General features: G+C 42.6%; 1 non-coding gene across 1 annotated transcript; it reads left to right on the forward strand.

Moving 5' to 3' along the window:
• The first annotated feature begins 5303 nt into the window (after window positions 1-5303).
• Window positions 5304-5410, forward strand: LOC120859681. Its single transcript, XR_005720131.1, has one exon. It is a non-coding gene; the product is annotated as a U6 spliceosomal RNA (small nuclear RNA).
• The last annotated feature ends 2731 nt before the right edge of the window (window positions 5411-8141 follow it).

Here is an 8141-nt window from a genome sequence, read left to right on the forward strand (position 1 = left end):
TACATGGAGACATCAGGAGTCTGGGCTACTCACCCCAAGCTGCTGCCTTGTCCCCAAAACAGGAGGGCTTAGGGCCTAGACAAATCACTCAGCAATAACCCTGATCCCCAATATTCAGCGGTTCATACCCTGCTGTTGATGTTTGGTCATAAAGTCGTATTCAACTCTTTGTGACCCCATGGCCTATAGTCCCCGCCAGGCTCATCTGTCCATGAGGTTCCCCAGGCAAGAATACTGAAGTGGGTGCCCATTTCCTCCTCCAGGGGATCTTCCTGACTCAGGGATCGACCCCGTGTCTCCAGCATTGGCAGGCAGATTCTTTACCACTTAGCCGCCTGGGAAACACTTCTTACCCGATAACAGTACACAAGCTGACTCTCACATTTAAGGGGCGAAGCTCCCAACAGCACAAGCACGGGGGGTGGGGGGGGCGCACCTGGGTTTACCTTGGGGACAAAACATACAAGATTGGTGCCCTCAAGGATCTTAGATCTTAGTAATTTTAATGTATCTTGCTTTCCATTCATTTTTCTTGATAACAATATCAGAAAATGACCATTTTGCTGGTATATGACCTTTTTGAGAACATTAGCTACATTCTGAAATATGCCACATTAGGTTGTAAACCGTGATTAAAAAATAAGATCTCTTTTTCCTGAAGCTAATGTGTACTTAAAGTGAGACACCCCCACCCCCAAAAAAGCCTAAATTAGGTATTCACAGATACTCTTTGGAGAAATTAAGAAGAGCAAGGTAAGTTGACATACGTATTTTGTTACTCCATTTTAAAGACCTAAGAAGCTTCCTCCCACTTAATTATCCATTGCTAAACCACAGCATTTTCCTGTTTGGCGTAAATGAAGAAAACAGGTCTTTCTCTTTTTCATTTTTCCCACCGGGAATAGGGAATGGTTCTCTCAGTTATTACAGGAAGGATCCACGAGGACATTTCAAGTACAACTAATTAAAGAAGTGTTTCCTGAAATTGGTATATTTGTATTTAGCTACATTAGAAAGAACTAAATATAAAATGCTACATACAGGAATAAACAGAATTACTCAGAATGGGAGAGTGGGAGGAAGAGGTTTGAGCAAATGTTAAGAAGGTTTTATTTTTTTTTTTATTATTTTTTTTTTTTGTAGTCACATGTTTATTAATAGATGGAGAAATATACCATGCTCATGGATCGGAAGAATCAATATAGTGAAAATGAGTATATTACCCAAAGCAATTTACAAATTCAATGCAATCCCTATCAAGATACCGGCGATATTTTTCACAGAACTAGAACAAATAATTTCAAGATTTGTATGGAAATACAAAAAACCACGAATAGCCAAAGCAATCTTGAGAAAGAAGAATGGAACTGGAGGAATCAATTTGCCTGACTTCAGGCTCTACTACAAAGCCACAGTCATCAAGACAGTATGGTATTGGCACAAAGACAGACATATAGATCAATGGAACAAAATAGAAAGCCCAGAGATAAATCCACATACATATGGACACCTTATCTTTGACAAAGGAGGCAAGAATATACAATGGAGTAAAGACAATCTCTTTAACAAGTGGTGCTGGGAAAACTGGTCAACCACTTGTAAAAGAATGAAGCTAGATCACTTTCTAACACCGCACACAAAGATAAACTCAAAATGGATTAAAGATCTAAATGTAAGACCAGAAACTATAAAACTCTTAGAGGAGAACATAGGCAAAACACTCTCCGACATAAGAAGGTTTTAACAAAACCTTAGGAGTTAAGTTATCTTCTCCATAGCATTCTTTTTTAAACTTTGCCAGTTGGTAGAAAACAAAGCCTTCAATATGAAAAACAATTTTACGCACAAAAAAATTGACCTGTCACACACTAGAACTGTGCATGGTCTAAGGAGAATGTTCTGCAATGATGGAAATGTTCTTTATCTTTGATGTCATAATAAGATGACCAATAGCCACAGGTTGAAATTCAATAAAAGTAACTAGAATTCAATAGAATTAACAATTAAGTTCCTTAGTTACAGTGGCCCCATTTCAAGTGCTTAATAGAAACCTGGACTAGTGGCTACCATATTGAACAGCACAGTCCAAGGATCTAAGAGGTTTAGGTATGCACTCAATACATATATTCAAAGCTTGCCAAATCAGGGTGGAGATGGAAAATATTTCGAAGAAACTTCTGTGGAGCATGAAGGAAAAAGGTCTACTTTGTATCACCTGGAGGATTTTTTTCTCTTTCCATCAAGTTTCAGCCAATAATTAAAACAAGTTTAGCAGAACTTTTGATCCCAATGCCTTGAACAAATTCTCATGTCTTCCCCTAGAAACTTTCCTTGATACGGTTTTATACAGCCTGTCTATAGAAAGCACAGTCTTCAAGCACCCAATGTATGTTTTCCATGTGGATTCACTTCTCTGGTCCTTTGAGTATATTTATCATGGAAATTCCCCTCACTTAAATGCCTATCTGTATCTCAGTCACCACACTTCCCAAGGTTGTTCCATGAAGCAGGTTGTTCTATGTAGTTTTGTCTATTTCTGCAGCTCAGCCCACGTAATAAGATTTCCAAGCTGGCAAGAAAGATAAAAATAAACAAAGTCCTTTATTGTACAGGTAAGCCTCTGGAATGGCTTTACTTTCCTATGAGAGCTGACACAAAGCAGGAATTCAAGTGACTCCAGGTCAAGATGTGAAGGCCAACCACAGATTCCTGCCCACTCTTCAGCCCACAAGTACCATAGTCCACATGTGGATGATGGAGTTTACTCTTAAATTAATCCATATGAAGTGTATCAAGTGTGGTGTGAGTGGATTTTATGTGACAGAAGAGATATCCTTGGCCAGCTTCAACTTCACATTCAAGGTCATCACTTCTATAATGCTCTTATAAGCTTAGAATTAAAATGAGGCCAGAAGCTATCAAAAACATCCTTGCATATATACCTCCCCCAGAAAAAGTTCCTGGAAATGATTTGCTTTACTCTGCTGGGGTCTGCTGCAGCCTGGACATATGGGAAACAGCCTAGCAGACCAATCCCCTTTAAGAGAATCCCTTCAAGAAGGAGAACAGTCTGGGGCCAATCAGGGGTCAGGTCTCTCTTAAGGTAGCCTTGAGGAGATCATGTTTGCCGATTCCCACAGACTCACCCCCATTCTCAACATTTAGACCATCTTCACCAGAGTTTAGACATTGACTTTGAGTGAACGGTGTGTGGATTCAGCATCTATGGAAACTGACACTTGATAAAATGAAGGTGAAAGTCACTCAGTCATGTCTGACTCTTTGCGACCCCATGGACTATACAATCCTTGGAATTCCCCAGGCCAGAATTCTGGAGTGGGTAACCTTTCCCTTCTCCAGGGGATCTTCCCAACCCAAGGATTGAACCCAGGTCTCCCACATTGCAGGTGGATTCTTTATCAGCTGAGCTACCAAGGAAGCCCAAGAATACTGGAGTGGGTAGCCTATCCCTTCTCCAGCGAATCTTCCCCACCCAGGAATAGAACCGGGTTCTCCTGCCTTGCAGGCAGATTCTTCACCAACTGAGCTATGAAGGACTGTTAATAAGCATATTAATAAACACATCACCTTTTTGAAAATTGCTTAATGCATTTTGTTACATCCAGGGCACTCTTCATAAACACATGTTTATGTGACCTCCTCATATAATTACCAATGTAAATGGCTACCAAAGCTGATTGTCTGCCTACTAGGCACATGCGTTACCACAGGGGACATGAATAGCATTTGCTCCATTACCTTCATCCTTACTGGGCCAGTTTCAAAGCAAGCATGGTCCCAAATCCAAACACTTATTCCTAAGATTGAACCCAGGCCACATGAACTTCATGGGAAGAAATCAGAAAGAACGAAACATAGGCTAACACTGTGATTGAATATGTCTCCAATGTTACCCTCAACATTTTACCTCCAAAAAACAAAAAAGACACAGGTCATGCTTGAAATACATATGAATCATAGCAGCCTTTAAGTGAGAAGACAAAAAAAAAAAAAAAAAAAAAACAGGAGGGAGGGTAAAATGTCCACAAGAATTCAAGCAATACGGGGAGGCCTCCTCAGCAGATCTGCAAGCCCAGGTTTAGAGCAGATGTTGGCAAGCTACCTAGAGCCAAATCTGCCTGCCTGCTTTTATAAATAAAGTTTTATTGGAACAGGGCCACACCAGTTGGTAGACACACTGCCTGTGGCTGCCCTTGGGTACAGGGCAGAGTTGTGGTGGAGGCCATGTGGCCCAAAGAGCTGGAAATATTTACTGCCTGAACCTGAAGAGAATATGTTTGCTTACCTGGTGTTTAGAGTTTTAGAGATTTTGCTGAAAACAGACATCCCTGGAGTTCCCAAAGCACTCATTTTTTCTGGTTAAAAATGAATGGGGGGAAATGAAGCATGTCTGCATGTCTGTTACAGAGCAGCACGTGTGTGTCAGTCTAACAGGCAGCTCTCATATAGCTTTGGTGCCCTAGGTTCTGAGAATAATTATTTCTTTGTTAACATTGGGTAAACTTATCTTTAAGAACTTGAGAGAAGGTTGGGCATATCTCTGAAGTTTAATTTCAAAATAGGTTGAAATCTAACCTTGGGATTCTCCCAGTGGGGAGCTAGATAACAATGTATTTGCCTGGAGGCTTTTCAAGGGGATGTTGCTGACTGGTACATTGCCACTGCAGACCAAGGAAGTGAACTTGAAAAACAGGCATAATTGCCTGTCCAAGTTTTCACCATAAATAATCATTTTTTAAAAGCTTCCAGTAACTTACCCACTAGGAGAAAAAAAAAAAAGGAAAGTGGGACAATGACGCTGTGACTTTGCTCCAAAATCATCATGTGTAATGTCATGCTGCCATCTGCAGTACTTTACTTCAATATTTTCACCCAAACACGGGAATTTTAATGAGCTCTGTAGACGCGTGGCCGTTCTCTTGACAAACGTTTTGCCTGCAACAGCAGTGAAAGAAAGGTTTCGACCAACTTTCTCTCTTTAGTCACAGTCCCCAGTTCCTCCCCACCCACATGCCACCATTTCTAAGAGGGTTTCGATTTTCGATGGTGCTTTTGTACTCATGGTGATGTTAAATATGAAAGTGAATCAACACGCTGTACCGAGTAGGGGGAGGGCCCTGAAACTGCTCCGAAATGCTGGGACGTGGGGTCTCCTTACACTCATCAAATGTCAAGTGGGCAGCAACACTGGGATGTGGCAACAGAAGACGTGAGACCCAAACTCCAGGAAAGCCCAGGTTTTAAAGCTTTGGTAAATTTAGGGGTTAAGAAATCCATGCTGAGGGCTAGCCTTGGTAGCACGTCTGCTAAAATTAGACTGATACATAGATGATTGGCATGGCTCCTAAGCAAGAATGAGGCACAAATTCCAGAACTATTCTGTTATTTACACATATTCTAAGGGGATGAATTCCTGCTTGGGCTGCTGTAACAAAATACCACAGACTAGAGCCTCGTAAACCACAGAAAATCATTGTCCTACAGTTCTGGAGGCTGGAACCCCAAGATCAAAACGTCAGCAAGTTTGGTTTTCTCTGATGCCTCTCTCCTTAGCTTGTGGACGGCCACCTTCTCCATTTCTCCACATGGTCTCTGCCCTGTGTGTCTGCATCTTAATGTCTCCTGATAAGGACATCAAGCATTAGATTAGGGCCACCTTGATGATCTCATTTAACCTTAGTTAACCCCCTGGAGAAAGAAATGGCAACCCACTCCGGTATTCTTGCCTGGAAAATTCTATGGACAGAGGAGCCTGGCGGGTGATAGTCCATGGGACTGCAAAGAGTCAGACACGACTGAGCAACTAACATAACATAAATAACCTGTTGAAAGAACCCACTCCAGTATTCTTGCCTGGAGAATCCCATGGGCAGAGGAGCCTGGCGGGCTACAGTCCATGGGGTCGCAAAGAGTCAGACAGGACTGAAGCGACTCAGCACTCACTCACCTCTCAAGAGACCTATCTCCAAACACAGTTACATTCTGAGTTAGTGCAGGCAAGGACTTCAACAAGAGGATACAATTCAGTCTGTAACAGGAAATGCGTTCAATAAATACTTGCTTCTAATGTCTGGATCTAAAATGAATAGACTACAATAAGTAACAAGGCATTAGGATGCTTGGAAGGAAGAAAGGGAGGGAAGGAGCAAGATGAGGAAGCAAGTAGGGAAGGAAGGAAGGAAGAGAAAAGCTTGAAGAATGGCTAGAGTCTAAACTGGTCCAAGCACGAGATCTTACTTAAGGAATTGGCCCCATATACACCTACTGGGGGAAGAAGCCTAAAACAAGAGGAGATGGGGGAAACTGAATGATCCCAGGCATTAAGGCCACTCACCTTTGCCTGCTACGTATGCCCTGCAGGGCCCAGTGGTGTCTTGAAGCTGTAATGTCACTGTGGTTTAGTCACTAAGTCCTGTCTGACTCCTGCAACACCATGGACTGTAGCCCTCCAGGCTCCTCTGTCCATGGGGTTCTCCAGGCAAGAGTACTTGAATGGGTTGCCATTTCCTTCTCCAGGGGATCTTCCCAACCCACGAAAAGAACCCAGGTCTCCTGCATTGAAGGCAGATTCCCGCATTGCAAGCAGACTCTTTACCAACTGCGCCACAAGGGAAGCCCCCAATGTCACTATGCCTACCAAATATTCTCTCACTCTGAAGCTGTCCAAGAGACCGGACACCCAGCAGATCCCAGCAAAGACTGCCCCAGAAGTGTGCCTTTAACTTTGCCCGGGGGATTTAAATCCAAATCCAGCAACGAAAAAAATATGGATCCGCTATTCTCGAAAGGTGTTAATGCTGAGCACTGTGGTCTGCAGAGTCTCTTGAAGATAGGAAGTTTTGCTCCTTTTCCTGCACTGATATAGTGATGTGGGGATGCCTAGCAGACAGCTCACCCTGTCATGCATCTAATAAAGCATCAGCAGGGTGTGTCACTGTTCGGCTGCTTCTGTACCACCCTAGCCAAGGCCTGTTGTACCTCTCCCCTGATCACTCAACATCGCTTCATTAACAGAGCTGCAGCCTCTGTGTCTTTAGGATCTCTGCTGTGTGTAAGGCTTGGACCGGGTTGTCTCCATGTACTATCTTGTTTGATAATCACCTTTGCAAACTCTCAACCACCAAATGCATTAATACAAAAATGGCTTTGAATGTGTAAACCATATGAACTATATGTTGCAACCATTTTGCCTTATCCTACTAGGAAAAAGCCATGGATGCAAATCAGGAAGAGTAAACTACCAACTGAACAAGTTCTATGTTGTTTTGTCTTGCAGTCAACAGCAGTTGGTGTATTCTGTCTAGGAGGGTTTCATATGTCAGTTCACATGCTGCTTAGGTTTTTGGTTTTTTTTTTTTTTTCACTGACAATCTTGAATCAAAATGCCTGAAGTCACAGACAATATCACCTTTAGGCGCTCATCTAATAGTCGCAGATAATAACTGAAGTATATCTAAAGCAGTCACTATTAGCAACAACAGCAACAACAACAACAAAAAAGTATTTGTTATTTATGGGAAAAACGCAAATAAAGAATAAATTGCTCCTTATAGTAGTAGTAGTTTAGCTGCTCAGTCATGTCTGACTCTTGCAACTCCTCAGACTGTAGCTTGACAGGCTCCTCTGTCCACGGAATTCTCCAGGCAAGAATACTCGAGTGGGTTGCCATTTCCTTCTCCAGGGGATCTTCCCGACCCAGGAATCGAACCGGGGTCTCCCGCATTGCAGGCAGAATTGCTGCTTATAAGCAAATTCCAATTACTGATACAAATGGGAAACAGGTGTAGGCGGTCCGCTTAGCTTGCAAGAGGGAACCTTAGGGTGTAAACATTTGGTGGGGTAATACTGCCCTCTGGTGGTAGTATTAATTTCAGAGAGTCACTCTGAACCCTTGACAGTATTCCTGGCCTCTTTTTATCCATTTTATTGCTAACCTGATCCCCAGAAGATACTGAGAATCTATTCGGTACACATAGACACTTTGGAATCTACATGTTATTTAAACTTGATGGATGATGATGTTCCAAGGGCTCAAACCTTAGACCCAGACAGGAGAGGACTGCCCTGGCCCCACCATTTAGATGGTTTATCTGGGCTTTCCCTGGCTGTGCTCCTCCCTG

This window comes from Oryx dammah, unplaced genomic scaffold (assembly GCF_014754425.2).
Source record: "Oryx dammah isolate SB20612 unplaced genomic scaffold, SCBI_Odam_1.1 HiC_scaffold_2, whole genome shotgun sequence".
Taxonomy (NCBI): domain Eukaryota; kingdom Metazoa; phylum Chordata; class Mammalia; order Artiodactyla; family Bovidae; genus Oryx; species Oryx dammah.